The sequence below is a fragment of the Parasteatoda tepidariorum genome, chromosome 7, assembly GCF_982258835.1.
Source record: "Parasteatoda tepidariorum strain Cologne lab strain chromosome 7, Ptep-v5.0, whole genome shotgun sequence".
NCBI classification, from domain to species: Eukaryota; Metazoa; Arthropoda; class Arachnida; order Araneae; family Theridiidae; genus Parasteatoda; species Parasteatoda tepidariorum.
The window spans coordinates 57,396,200-57,412,762 of record NC_141761.1 but is presented as its reverse complement, the minus strand read 5'-3'; positions in this window follow the sequence as shown (position 1 = coordinate 57,412,762).

Genomic DNA, 16,563 nt, shown 5'->3' with positions numbered 1-16,563 from the left:
TCACTGAAACTCCAAACCTAGTGAATCCGGTTTCTCTACAAGAGAGAGACATCGTAATTGGAAATCGAACCTTCAATTTGTGTGTATATCGATCTAAAAATCGAACCCGGAACCTTACAGCAAGAAGAATTTCTGAACCTTCTCTTTCGTTTTTTATTTCTCTTCATTTCCTTTCTTCATTTCGGTTCTTCCAAAGAAGGTAAAAATCTTCAAGAAATCGTTGTATGTCAGACGCAACTGCGGCTTTTTGGAGCTGTGTTAATTGGACAGCTTTATCTATCTAGTGGTATCGATTTTTAAGGGCAATTTTGAGTTGTAGTTTGGAATTGGGTGAATTTTTATTCTAGCATGAGAATTCAGAATGAAGCCACTCAGCTTTTGGAGAGAAAAAAATTAGGTTTATTCCCAAAGGGAAAGGTAGGGTTTACCTAAGGATATTTGATAATTGGATTTGAGAATGGCAAGTTAATGCTTACGAAACTAGGGTGAGGATATCTTTATGTGCATTGCACTTCACACTCTTACAAGTTTAGCAGTTGCCGCCCTTCTAGGATATATTTGAGGATTGAATATTTTAAATCATAACAATTTGTTTCTCTGTTTTTCAAATACAACAAATTAATCATATTATGCATGCGTTAAGAAATATTGTAGATCAAAATTAACAATGTGGAAATATTGAGTTTCATTTTTCTAACATTGAGCAAATAGAGTGAGATTTGCTTTTAGGACAGAAATTTATTTATTTCTTTGAGCAATCTTTATGGTCCTTAGTTTTACTTTAAGTTTCTAACTTCTTTAATTCACTGTATAATTTGAAAATACTTCCATAGTTTGATATCTGAAGGTAATGGAGCAACAAGATAAATGGAAAAAAAATATTTAAATCGTTACTTCAATTTTTTTTTCTTTTTTTGAATATATCTCACCCTCGCACAGATCTATTTGTACAGCAATGCTGTATTTTAAACAGAGTGTGGGAGGGCAATTCAATTTTAGCCCATAATTTTATGACGTAAAAATATCAGGCAATTCATTGAAAACACAAGAAAAGAAAAAAAAATCTTATTGCACTTGACAAAATGCACTTGGTCGTGTGGGCAAAAAAAAAAAAATAATAATAAAACTCTTCCCTCTGTACACACTAGGGACTAATATAGGAATAACATAGGACGTTTATATCTATGGTAGACACATAAGGAAAATGTTTCTTCCACCTTTCTCAGCAGCGCTCTCTTGTGTGACGCGTTGGAACTTCGAGTGTTTCGATGCTTTCATTCTTGAGACGTATATTGTTTCATTGTTTATTAATGTTTAAATTTTTTTATCCTTGCAAATAATGCGTATTTAGAAAATAATTTAATAATTTGCGATTTGAAAACTATGCAACAACAATATTAATCGAAAGAAAGTATTTATATCCTAATCTCAAAATTATGTTTTATTGTTAGATCACATCCACGCACTTATATTTATTTAGGCCTTTCTAAAACTACACGCATTTCATATGTTCTGACTTTGAATTATTTATTTTGAAACAACAACGTACCTTAACGAACCAATGCCGCCATATAGGCTTTGACATACTAAGCCCAATACCGGGCATATGTTGGAAAAAGTCATTTTAGTGTGATTTTATTTCTTATTGTTATATTTTTAATTTATTTCATTGTAATTAAGTTTAGAGTATAATTAATTTTATTATAAATTATTATAAATATACCTGGTCGAAATTAAACTAGAAATTCCTCTGGTCCCTAAAGGGTTAACGTATTCGCGGAAAGAACTTTATTCCAGATTGTCATTTCCAAGGAAAAAACAGACAACAATAACTTGAGAGCAATTTTTTTTTTACATCTATGCAATTACCCAGAAGTTCCCATGTCCTCTGAATTGGATTCAAAAATACAAGGCTATGGAGTTGAATATTAGTAGTCGTAAACTCAAAATTGGGTCGGCTGTTCTACGATGGTAATAAAATAAAAGTAATAAATTACTTGATGTTGCCAAACTCGGGTATGGGGATTTTAAATCTGAAATTAGTGTTGCCCCCAAAAAATTCGTCTAGGACAACTAAAAGATTGGTAATAACATTTTAGTCTATTTTTTGTCGAAATGTACAAGTTCTAAAATGTTATATGTAACAGGAAGTTGCGTAAATGGTGAGACGAACTTCTACGAGAGTTAGGACACATTATCTGGATTAAAATTGCATAGGAACCCATGCCCAAAAATGTCATCGCACTTCCCTATTATGACCTGTTCAGAAGCACACGAAGAAACAATTCATAATACCAAATCACCCCTACCGGCGTATGACGACATTTTAAAGCAGGATAACCATGCAATTTTAATCCGTTTAATTACTCATCTAGAATTTTGTCGCAATCATGTTGAATACATTTCAACATACATCGCACTGTTGAATACATTTCAACAAAAAATAGACTGAAAAATGTCCCTTTTTAGAAAAATGATTTGAAATCAGCAAATAAAAATTTACAAAATTTGTTGAAAAAATCTCATGCGCCAAAAACGAAAAAAAAAATTTTTTTCCCCATGTAATTCATTCGTTTTTATCTAACAATACTGTCTTGTGTAGTTTTTGGAATACTGAACATAAGTTATTTGTTTAATGCAACAAGTGATTTAAAACATATTTGTAAAGGCGCATTTATCCCGAAGAAAAACGAAGGGGAAAAAAGAAGTAACAGATAAATTGGCAACATCACAGGAAGGTGTGTGCCATTGGGATCTCATACGAGAATCCGGGTTCATATCCCAGGAGAGATTTAAATTTCTTTCTAGTTCGGTCTTGAAGCACAATTTCAACAATTTTTATTCGATACCTTAAAATTTTAACTGAATTATTTTCCAATTTCTCTAATAAAGTCAAGTTGCTTGCTATATATGCTGTCTTTTTAATTTAAATATGAATAATAAGTTTAAAAAAAAAATTAATAACTATGTTTTTTAAGTGAACTGAAAAAGATGAAATAATTTTTTCTCATAACAAAAACGAAAATAGTGTATCTATCACTTGCGAAAGAAATGCGAGAATTTCCAATTCCTTACGAAACTGGTTCTCGATGCATTTTTCGTTTTAAGTTTGATTAAATTATAGTTATTTTCTCCTTTCTTAGCTTATTTAAAAAAGCAGTTTTGAAAATTTATATTTTATTTTATTATTTGCAAAAAAGTTAATAACTACGTTTCTTAAGTAGATGGAAAAGGAGAAAATAATTTTATTTTCCTCATAAAAAAAATAGTATGTCGATGACTTGTAAAAGAAATGGCAGAATTTTAGTTTCTAACGAAGCTGGTGCACGATGCATGTTTTGTTTTAGGTTTGAATATAAAAAAAAACTATTTTTTCATTTTAACTTAATTTTTAAAAAAAGAAGTTTCGGAAATTTTTGTTTTCCTTTTAGATTTCTGCTTTCAAGTTTGTTTTTGAAGATTTTGAGATGCGAAATAAATTTTGATTTTCGAAATATTTTGGATACATTACTTAGAAATCAATTGTAACTGCATTGGGATTAGACGCGATGTCTCATTTGAAATGTCGGCATTCAAATTAGTTTAAAACTGTTATTTTTTCATGTTATTTTAGACTAGTTAATTTAGAATAAAATAAATAAATAGACCACAATCTGTGCTATATATAAAGTACATATACATCGAAAACAAAAATGAACAGTGAAATATAAGCTGAGAAATCGTAAAGGTAAAGATGTTCTTTACTCTTTACTGTAAATTTTGCGGTTAATTAAAGAGACAGTCTGCTGCCGGCTATTTTACTACAATTTTCTAACAATTTAAAAAAATACTATAAAGCAAATTTTTGATGTTTTATACTATTTCATTTTCCTATCACGCGGATATACTGTATACGCCTACGCTAATGATGGAACTTAACTTTTTAAAACATATTGGAGGTTAACGCTTATAATTTATTTTCATGTCTTTTGTTTATTTCCACATTATTTTCTCATTTGAAAAAGAATAATCTGTAATACAATTTTACATTATATTGTAATATTGTCGTCGTGTTAATATTAATAGGAAAATAATTTTTTTGATCTCTGAAAACTTATTTTATATTCAACAATATTCATCTTTTAAGGAACCACTTTATTTGAAGAGCATCAATTCCTTATGAGGTTCATATTGGATCTTAGGGAAGTCCAAAATCCTGTTGTTTTAGTGCTGAACTGCTTTACATTATAATTTTAAAGCACAAGAAAAACATGGATACATCTATAACGTAATCCTTGTTTTTGTCAAGTCAAACAGTTTACGGAAAAATATATTGAATGTCAAAAAAAAGGTTAAAATACTCTATTTCTAACGTTAAACTCAAAATCATGCTTCTGATTTTCAGTGAATTTTGCTTAACATTTGATAAAAAGCTGTGTTCCATATTAACCCACTGACGTTGAAAGTCTGTAATTTACCTTACGTAATACCCTCAATTAATAAAATAAATATCAATTCATCCTTTTGACGTAAAATCCTATTAAAATCATTTAATTTAGCTATTATTAAGTATCAGTAACACAAAAATATTATCAATATTTATTATTTATACAAAAATTTCGATGCATCGCAAAAATTGAACTTTCGTGTAAAAAAGATTATTAAATATTTCCTTTTTTTAAATTTTATTTACATTTTAATTCCAATTCCAATAGATAATGTAATAGAAAGTTTGTTTGTTTTACGTTTCCTTCTTTATTGAACTTTTTTTAAACAAAATATCAGTACAGTGTAAAATTCGTTTTATGTTAATTTCTTCATTAATCCATCGCAAGAACGCAAAAAAACTATATTTCGCAAATCCATGGCTTTCTAAATTTCCACAATTATAATGAACAAATTTGGTCAATCAAAGGCCTGTATTTTTATATATCGTAAAAGGCGACATGTTTACAAAAATTCGAGCTTTTGATTGGCTTAACTGAGCCATCATAACTACGAAAACTTAGCTGAATTCCACCCTAATGCCAGCAAGGATATGAATTTTTTTCAACTAGATGACAAAGTTAACAATCAGTTATTCCATTGCTGACCCTTTTGTATTTCTTTGATTCTGTTAATTTAAGGAAAATACTAAATTTGTTAAAACAAAATTGTGTCACATTTTCCAATTATAAATTTAAATAGCATTATTGTCAAATTTTGGCTCTTCAGATGTGGTATATACTTTTAATTGTCAGAAAATTAATAAAATGGACAGAACGATATTTCGTCGGACCATTGAAGGGGGGGGGGGGACTTTATAGCTATTTTAGGTTCTAGTTAATTTTCTAGTTACATATCTGTAACGAGGTGAAAAATTTAAATGCCTCCATAAAGTTCGGTTCGTCATTACTGAATTAGTGAAGCAGACGGGGGGGGGGGACAAAGAATTTTTTACCCCCAGCCCAATTAGGCTACGTCGGGCCCTGCCCATGTATTTTATTCAAATGATAAGAACTTTTAAGATGATGAGATTATTTACCTAAAGGTTTAGTATTTTGTAGTATATAGTTTTGTAGTCTTATACTTCTATTAGTATACAATTTTTATATTCAAAGAACATACACTGAAAAAAATATCCTTTTAAATTTCCTTTTCCAGTACATTTATTGAAATGATAAGAAAGTATACAATAAACTACACTCAACTGAATGTTTCAGGAAAGAAAACTCCTCATTTATTCAATACTTCAGCTTTTCCTGAAATCATTGGATTCCTTACCAAGGACTGCCTTAAAGATTTCTTTTTTTAAAAAAAAAGAACGCAACTCTGCTTCTATTTTTGTGGTCATCCCCTTGGGGCATTCAATTTTTCCGTATCCAACCTATCTTTATAAATTGGGAAAGTGTTTTGGCCCTGTCTTAAAAGTTGAAGACCACTGGGCTTCTGATTCCCGTCACCCCCAGGCAAGTCAGTTCCTGTTCCGTAAAGTTCTTGGAAGGAATGTTTAACACTGGACATCTTTGGATCCGATTTCTTTTTCTTTCTTTTTATAAGTCCTTTTATTTTCAACCACCATACACAACTGATAGCGATATTCGCCGTGGTGGAGAAAATTTTAAGAAAACTTATTTGTCGTTATTTCAAGTTGCTTGAAAGGAGAAAGTCTATTTTATTTCCTTAACCACTTCTATCTGAAATAAATAAGTTTTTTTTCTTCTTTTTAGCAAAAACTGCCAATGACAGTTTGAGATAGCTACATATCTATTACATTTTGATGCCATAATTGTAACATAAATTTTATTGCTAATAGATCAAATTCAAGTTCTTTATATCGTTCATTAATTTATAATTCGTAGTTAATTCATTCATTCGTATTGTATTCTCCATTGATTTCGTAATTATTGATTTCGTGAATAGCAATTAAATAAATTGTTCTAACGTAATTTGTGTAAACAACTGTGGAATCACTATTTCTAAAGGGCCGGGATAACCTGGTCGGTAGGGCACTGGGCCCATGTCCGTGAGTTCGTGGGTTCGAATCCGGCCGTCTGAAGACTCCCCGTGAAGTAAAGTGACAAGTTAAATCTGTCGAGTCGCAAAAGTCCTCTATGTTCCCATAACAAATCAATACCTCTGGGGGTACTGGATTGGAGATCGATCGTTCTCTGATTCGGGTCAAAATTGCGATCTGTGGATGTATGAATGGGTCAGCCCTATAAGCGGGTGCGACGTATGGTGTGGCAGAAGTCGAATTCTTGGCCATAGATGGCGCCACAGAAAAAAAAGAAACGCACACTCTGCCTTAAATTTGCTCGGTTTCACCTAGCAGGCTTACCCCCGTGGCAAGTGGCATTAGTAACAACAACAACTATTTATCATATTTTCTTTTTTCAAACAAAGAAATAGTATACTAAAGAAATATTTTCATCTTGCTACAAATTATTTAGCTTAATTGACACTGAATACGAAACGTCCTTTTTACCCTTTATTTTGTTTAAAAATGCCTTTATTTCAACTTATAGTAAATAAGTTCATAGGTTTATTTAGTTGGGCAATTATTTATAAAAATTTAATTACTATTTTATCCCTGCAACTTATAATTCTTAGGGCAAAATTTTATTATTCGAAATTCGGAGATGTTCCGTGAAAAAATAATTAAGAAGATCAGAGTTTCACAATTTAATAATAGCTGAAAACAATAGCTGATAATTGGAATAAGTAGTTGAAATACAACAATAATGTGAATAAATAGCTCAAAAATAAATAAAAAGAATATGCTTTCACAATTTTAACAGTTGTTTTATCATATTTTCCCCTAGTTGAATTGTATTTGTTCATTGTATTTATTTTATAAAGTTTTAATTCCTCATATCTAAATTTTAATACTTCTTCGTATTGTATCCACTTATTCTGAATATGCCACTTTAATACCATCAAAAGAAATTTTTAGAGACTCAAAACATTCACTTCCTAATTTTGGTGTACGAATTCTCAGAACAGTATCATGTTTATTTAGATTTAAAAGAAGCTTAACATGAAAATAAGCACAAAGCATATTAAAAGCTCACAACTTTATTACCCCTCTCGTTATGAGATAAGGGTTGGGGAATTAAGTTAAAGACTTTTCCGCTTAGAGAATATTTTTTGTAGTACGTAATCCAGTTCTAGAGGATTATTTCTAAAAGCACTTTGTACCTCTATATCACAATACCAAAAAAGAAACACATACATTACCACGCCATTAAATTTTAAGAGGATTCGCATTCTGCATGATGCAGCGGTTGATAGTTGGGGAGATAAAATATAACAAACTGATGTGTAAAAATAATTAAACTTACCTTAGGCAGCTATCATAAAATTATATTTTCGGAAGAGGAAATATCGTATGTAAAAAGAAATTGCTATGGAGCTCTTTTGTGTAGAAAAGTTATTCATTTTTTATATATGCTCTTGATTTATTATTGATGCGCAAGAATAGTTGATTTGTTTATTTATGCAGCTCAATGTTTACTATGCTCTTGCTGTTGTTTCTAATGCCACTTTCAAATACCAGCAAACCTGCTTGGTGATTGGTGAAACCGAGTGAATTTAAGGCAGAGAGTACGTTCCTTTGTTTTCAGTGGCGCCATCTATGGCCAAGAATACGACCCACACACACCACAGCCTGTTTAATGGGCGAACCCATTCATAGACCCATTCATACATCCACAGATCGTAATTTTGACCTGAACCAGAGAACGATCGATTTCCAATTCAGAACCCTCATTGCTATAATTTGTTATGGGAACATGACTGACTTTGTGACCAGATAGATTTAACTTGCACCAGTCACCATTAACTACATGGCCGGTAGGATAAAACTCACGACCTCTTTGACATGAACCGAACACCCTACCAACCACGCTGTACCAGCCCTCGGTCAAGTATATTTTCATCTGTATTTAGTTGGTCGAGATTCTTTCAAAAACTCTTCTGCTTTTAGATTCTCGGGAAGTTAATGAACTTACGGAATTTTTCTACTTGGACTAAACCACTTGAGAGTTATAAGCAGGAACATCAAGATATTCATCGAGTATAACTCGTATAAAAAAGCAGTAATGTTTATACTCATTGTTGTTTAAGTTTTGTGAGTTTATGTTGTTTATTTAAGTTTTGTGAGTTTACAATAAAGAACATCTTTTACCTTTACGTTTGAAACCGTTTAGAACTAATACGGTAAAAAAAACATGAAGAAACCAATCTCTTGCATATAAATCCAACGCCATACCAACCAGGCTATCCCGGTTATGTTTATGTAACAAATTAATATAATAAATAAGTGGTCTCTTTAAGATTAACTTGTTTCAAAAACGAACTATGCCTTGCTTAGAAAGCACATCTAATTCAACTAAATTAAAGAAATAAATGTGTTTTTTCCCCTTTTTAATCCTCTTATAGCTTTTCATTGAATGTACATGACATTCGTTAAAAACTTAATAATACTCATTAAAAAATAAAAAGTTCATTAATTGCAAAATTATTATTGAAAGAAAATACTTTTCCATCGTAATTACGCAGTTTCTGTTCCTTTTGCGACTTATATGCTTTGAAAACATATCTAACTCAACTAATTAATGAAATAAATGCATTTTTTCTCTTTTTTTCTTTTCAACAGGACTACAATTGCTCATTATGCCATGCGCGAAAACGTCGTCATACGCAGATAGGGAAGTTTTCGCATTACACTCTGTTCAGAAGTTCACGGAAAAACTATACAGAATAGGGAAGTACCCCAAGTTGCGTAGGAAAACATTTTCGAGCAAATGTTCTATGCAATTATAATCCTGATGATGTTCCTTGACTCCCCGAAAAGTTTGGCGCAATTTACACTCGAACCCTTGTATATATCTTTTTAAACTTGTACATTTCGACAAAAAAAAGATTATGTCATTTTTAAAATCAACTGAACCTCGGAGCGAGAAACCGATTACAAATTTGAAATCAGCGACACAAAAGTATCTAAAATCTGTTTAAAAAATCAATAAAATTGCAACAACAAAAAATTCACCAGTGTTATTCGTTATACACGCACATAACATATTCAACTATTTTGTAATTATTAAACTTTTTTTCCCTTATAAAATGAGTAATGATTATAATTATTTTATAATTATTACACACAATAAAAAGAAATTTTACAATATGCAGTCGCATATCAAAATAGATGGCTGTATTTGAAAAGGAAAATGTTTGAAAACAGTACTATATTGGAAAACAGAATTTTTCCGCCAATTAGTAACATCTAAAGAAATTCATTTATAGGGAAAAGAATGATTTGGCGAAGTTATTTTTCAGACATAACATACAATTTTTCAATTAGAATAGAAAAAGTTTCAGGCGGCGAATAAAAGTAAATTCTGTGCAGCTAGTAAGGAATTTTGGCGGAAATGATAGGCAGAGAAATATGTATTTTTGACAAGAGTTTATTAAGAAATTTTTCCTCTCTAAAATGACTTATCACAGAGAAATCGTTATAAAATGTAATAATTTATCTAGAAGAAAATTTTTGGCAAATTAACTTTTGCAACTTGCCTTTGAATCATGAATTGATCATATTCGTACTACTTCTACGCTGATCTAAAAATTCTGATAACATTAGTGCATTGTTTGGCAATGTCATTTCCAGTTTTAAAAAAATCCTAATTTTCTGTTAATAAAATCAATATATATATTTATTATTTAAGCAAATCATTTGGCAATTTATTAATTGGTCTTAAAAAGTATAGTTTTAAATATCGCACATCTAGTCAAAAATACAAAACTGAAAAGTAAACTTAACGAAATAAATTATCTTTATGTCATGTTCTAAGATATCATGATAAAACTGTCATATTTTACCATATTTACCAAATTAGCTTTTGTAACTTGCCCTTGAATCTGATCTCATCTTATTCGTATTTTCTCGTGCACAGAGAAAAAATTCCGGTAAAATTACTGTGATGTATGTTAATGACAGTTCCGTTTTAGAAAGCATAATTTAGGATTGATAAAACTAAAATACACTGAAGAGCCATTACATTATGACCACCCTCTACCTATAACAATGAGCCCAGATTTGCACTATTTCTCGCCCAGGAACAATATTTTCATGGGGCACATTAGGACCCATAATCCTCATAGAACAATCCCTGATCACCCATTCAAGGCAACAGTTTTTCCTGCAGGGGATGGTGTTTACCAACAGAATAATGCACCTTGTCATAAGGGTCGAATCGTCATGGATTGGTTCGAGGAACATACCAGGGACTTTCAAGTCATGTCTTTTTCCCCCAAATTCACCTGACCTTAATCCAATAGAGCATTTGTGGTCCTACTTGGAAAACCAAATTCGTGCTGCCACGCTTCCCCGCCGCAATGTGAGGGAATTGCAGGACCAGTTGGTGAGTGCTTGGTACCAGATACCTCAGATTACCTATCAGAACCTTGTAGAATCAATGCCACAGCAGTTTTGAGGGCTAAAGGTGGTCCTACATGTTATTAGCAGGGTGGTCATAATGCAATGGCTCTTTGGTGTATATGTTATTTAAACAAATCATTTGTTTATTTTTCCATTCCTATGGCAACGGTTTACCGTAAATCCTGGTTTTTAAAACACAGTACTTATTATCACACATTTAGTCAAAAATACAAACTGTAAAGTAAATTTAACCGAATGAATGGATTTTAATGCCAAGATTTAAAATAGTGCGATAAAATAACCAAATTTTACAACGTTTACCAAATTTTGTCTCATATTATACAACCGCGTTTTAATGTTAATTTTGCAAAAGTCGCTACCAAAACACAAAGGGTAAAAATTACAGAGCTCTTTTTGCTCCAATAGAGCTAAAAACACGTTAAATTTTGCCATATTTTGGGTAGTTTTGACCATGCTTTTTAATCAATGTGTCTAAAAAATCAACATTTGCAAGTTTTTATATTATTGATGCTTGTTATATTACAAATCATTCTTGTATATTCTTTAGGTATATTGGTTTTTAATTGAATCTTGCGAATTTGCCAATAAACCATTTTTAGAAAAGCTATGCCTTCATTCAAATTGAACTGTAACCAATTTTAAGAAAAATCTAAACGATTATGTGAATTTTTGTAGTGAGTTTGGTACAGTTTAACGCTGCGGCAAATTTCCGATATCATTTTATAGTTCAACTCGATAACCTATTAGGATTGCGGCAAAGTTGAACGATATTGAACTTTTCATGATTATTTTTTGAAATGAACTTTATAAAGGTCACTTTCACTTTCGAATACAATTCTTAATAACACGTGTTACAATTTTACTGTTACTGTTTTTCTTAAACTTTTGCAATATTACAATACTTTAACTCTAATTCTAATTATTTATATTCTAATTATTTATTTACTTTGCTTTATTTCTTTTTCTTTACTTTTTCAATACCACGTGTAACAATTGTATTGTCTAACAAGCATTTTTAAACTTTCACAAGAGTACAGTACTTTCACTTTTAGTTCAACTACTTACTTTTATACCTTTTTTATTATACCGGGAAGTAGCATTTATTCTTAAAAGTACATCAGTGTATAGTTTTATTATTAATACTTAATTTCATTTATTTACTTTCTTTACTATTTACTTTTTTACTGTTTCCTTTCTCGGCACTTATTCTTCAAGTAACTCAAATAAACATGATTAACTACAACTTTTTTAATGTGAAGAAAACTAAGCAAATGTGATGAGCATGTTAACATTGCGTTAAATGCTAAAATTACTTTTGCTAGCAATAAATAAATTCTAACAACCGAAACTAATAATTTTTTTGTGCCTTGATATCTCATTTATGTAGTATTATGCACAATATAAAAAATCGAAGACCTAAATAAATTTTAACCATATGATCGGGTTTTCACTTGGATGCAATATCAACCAATTGCACTAAGTAATTCACAGTTACCAAATCAACCAAATGCAACATATTGATAAACATTAGGAGTTCGATATCTAACAGAAACCGAAATAATTTTCTCTATTTCTGTGATACACACAGTGCACAGATCTTTTATTTCTCTAATAAATGCCTACAGGTGTGTACAACAGGCTGTTGGCGGCATTGTGACAAAATCATCTTGACGAGCAAGACACGCCTTTCCAGCGTAAGCGGTTAATTTTTTTAAAAGACTAGCCTTAAATATGCTAATTAATTTGTGCGGATTTAAATTCAGATTACAAAAAAAAGAACGTAATTTCTCAGAATAATTTGCTAATTCTGAAAAATATACTAAATATTATCTGAGTAAAGTGTTCCTTCTTTTTATGGCGAAGGGTCGAGTTTTTAACCCCAAAATGAAGGGGGTATTTCTTAAATACTTAACGCGAATCAAAATCTTTTAGCTCTCAATTACGAAATTCGTTGATCTTTCACGCAAAAAATATATCTATACTTAATATTTATTTAGTTAATATTTGTTTATTTAATATTTATTTATATAATATTTATTTAACTAAATAACTGTCGAAACATTTTGAAATTTTTATGTACATTATATCTATTTCTATTTATTTACCATAATCATGTATTATAGAAAAATATACTTATTGTTATTTTTTCCAAAATCATTATTAAAGCTCTTCGGTAAAAATTCCCAAACTCTTATATGTTTCCATAGAGCCAGAAACGCGGAAAATTTAACCCTTTGTTAGTAGTTTATTTGGCCATACATTTTTTCTCAGTACTTTTCTCTTGCTAGTTTAACTAAACAAATGCTGGAATACGGATTTCTAAAATATGTTCTTCATATACATGAATTTCTGAGTTAATATCATCAATTTAGACGTTTTTTCGTTTAAATTTACGCTAAAGTTATTATTAAGCATTGAAATTCAGCAAATTACTTTAAAACGGGTTATTGTTTTTTCGTTTGCTTGTTCGTATAAATTTTTCCTTTATTTAGATTTTTTTTTCCTTTTCGTTGATAAATATCTAAACAAGATCTAAACAAGAGAAAATGTCTTTACAGATAGGTCGCTTATCGTTTTATAGAGACAGGGATAATCTTTATTTTATTATATTTTTTTTTATTAAAAAATCTGTGAAAGTATACTGTCTTACTCTAATTATTTAGACACGCAGAAATGTTTTAAACTGATGATGCGAATGAGAAAATATGAATTGAGAAAATATACGAAAGTTGATAATGAAAAAAAATATTTCAGTTCTTAGTTAATCAAATGAACAATTTAAACTGAAAATATTTATTTCAGTTATTTTCTCCTAAAAATATGTTTATCAGTTATTAGTATATGCTTTTCAGTTTTATCAGTTATTTTCTCCTGAAAATGTGGCTTGCATTAAAAAAAAATTTTTACAATTTAATTATCTGTTAATTGCATTAATAAAATAATTTGTTTAGCATTAGTAGCTTTTAAAATATTCAAATTATATTTCATAAATTTTATTTGTAGGAATTCTAAAAATATTGGTTATAAACTTGTTAATTTTGTTATTGTTAATAATATTTGAACACAAAATACGTTAAACAATTTTCCTGAATATTTTTGGCAAACACAAATTTGTCATAAATCAAAACTCTTCGTGTGCACGACAAAGCAAAATTCCTCAGTTTGTTTGAATATGATAATTTCCGAGTAACAATTAAGAGATATGCTTTTTGCTTGCGTGATCACAAATCACGCATTACTTAGTAGCAAAAAAATACTTTCAAGTGATTTTCGAATTAAAAACAGCTTATTGTTTTCTGTTTCAAATTATTTTAAGCTTCGAACTATTTTCATTTACTGAGAAAAAATAGAAAATATAAAGGTTTTCTAAAAAAAATTTTCCACAATAATTAAGTTCTTCTTTGCGAATATGAAATTGGACGATACAAAATATTACTACAGGCCTAATAAATAATTGTTAGTTTTAATATTTTTTGACATTTTTGTGCCTTTTATTATGAGAGATATATGTCAATAAACGTAATTGTAAGGACTTTTGTTAATAATTTTAATTTTAGAGATGTTTGCTAGCAATTAACCTAAGTATAATTCCGGCCTTAAATGGCCTCAATTTGCACATAATTATCTCTGATTAACAGTCAACTCAGTTTTATATGCTACTATCTTCAATATCCATTAAAATTAGCGATATTAATTGGTGAGTAGAATTGTTTATTAGAAACTGAAATCAATATCATAATTTTTATTACATTAACTGTCGCTAATTATAGTTAATTACTTAAATATCAAAGGATTTCGTTAATATATTTTTTTTTTGAATAATGAAAAGTAACTTTGAATGACTTAATCTATTTATGTTTTATTAGGATCAACTTACAAGATTTTAGATATTGATTGAATCTCTAAAATGTTATCAATGAGTAAAAAAGAAATCGAAAGTTTGTATGAAATTAAAAATTGTTGCTAAAAAGATGAAATACAATTTCGTAAAATTGAATTAATGTTTTAAATGTGATTTCAATTTCAATTTATTTACTTTTTTGAATCAATGTAAAGGTTATTTGATTTTTTTTACTGGCAAAAATGCAACGAATTATTTTACAAAAGACTAAGATAAGATTTCCATCTTGTAATATTCAGGAAAAATATTCTATACAATTTATGAGCAAATAAATTTACATTCTGTGGACGAAAACATAATATAGCATTTCGAGAATATAGATTAATAAATTTATGTATTATTTTAGCTTTAATTTATTTATGTTTTCTTATGTTAACATAAAATATAAGTTTATATGTTTTCTTTTGTTATTATATTTTACTCAATGTATAAACTGTTTTTTTTCGCAAGAGATAAATTGAAATTTCTATTGCCTTAAGAGAAATATTTGTTAAAATTTATATGAAAACAAGCTTTGTGCACGAAAACATACGAAATTGCTTTTCAGGTCAATGAATTGTAAATCCAAATAAATCATTAATAATAATGATAACAAAAAAATAATAATTTTCCATTCGAAGAATTTATTCATTTTTTACACATTGGTAGCTTAAGACAGTGCCTTAAAAATTCAATAAAAATGTATTTGAAGATTAATGATTATTCACTACATAAAAATAACTAACTTTATAAAATGTCGAGAGAGAAAAAGTAGTTGTATCATTTATATTTATTTGGAATTATATATTAATTCATGAATCATAATTATGAATGTTTATATCGGTTTACAAATGCTTATATCAGTTTACAAATGTATATAATCCTTAGCATAAAAAAAAAGATTGATTATGAATGTAACATTGTTCTCTAATGAATAAATGTTAGCACAAATATAATATCAAATGGCAAGATGATATAGATATTTTATTTAACATAACTGCTTATCTATTGAGATATACAATTTATTCCCGCAAGAATTACAATAAAAACGAACATCAACCTAATATGTATGCACAATGTGCAAATTAAAAATCGGACGATCCTGAATAACTTGTGATATAGATTAGATTTTCACGCTTTAGGACTCAAACTCAATGGCTTAAGGGAGAGACCACAAATATGAGAAATAATAAGTGAATACGATATTTCAAGTTACGAATTTTATGTATCTGACATTTTAGATATTCAATTTATCAAGAACTATTCCGACTGATTTCCCGTAAATTTTGTATTTTTTCAAGTAAAATTAAATTCTTTAAAATGATACAAAAGTTGTATATAATTCAAAATTTTTTCGACCATTATTGAATAAAATAATCAAAAATAATTAATATTTTCTTAAAGTTAACTTTCGCATTTATAATTTTTCGATTCGCTTAAAAAGTTTTCGGGATACAGCGAAATACCAAAAAATTATCATTACAGTGTCCAAACTTTGAATCCTGACCAAACTATTGGGGCCATATTTCCCAGATTGCAGCTGCTCCCTATATTTTGGGGTTCAGAAATCTAAATCCGTCCAAACAATTAGCATGTTTATTCACAGGAAATATGTTTTTTTGTCTGATAATACATCGTCTGCACTTATAAATAACTTATAATATCGTCTGCACTTATAAATTAGCATAGTCACCTATCGAGCAATTAAGATTGAATCCTAGAACGTGAAAATCCGATCATTAAATCAAAAACTATTCGAAGT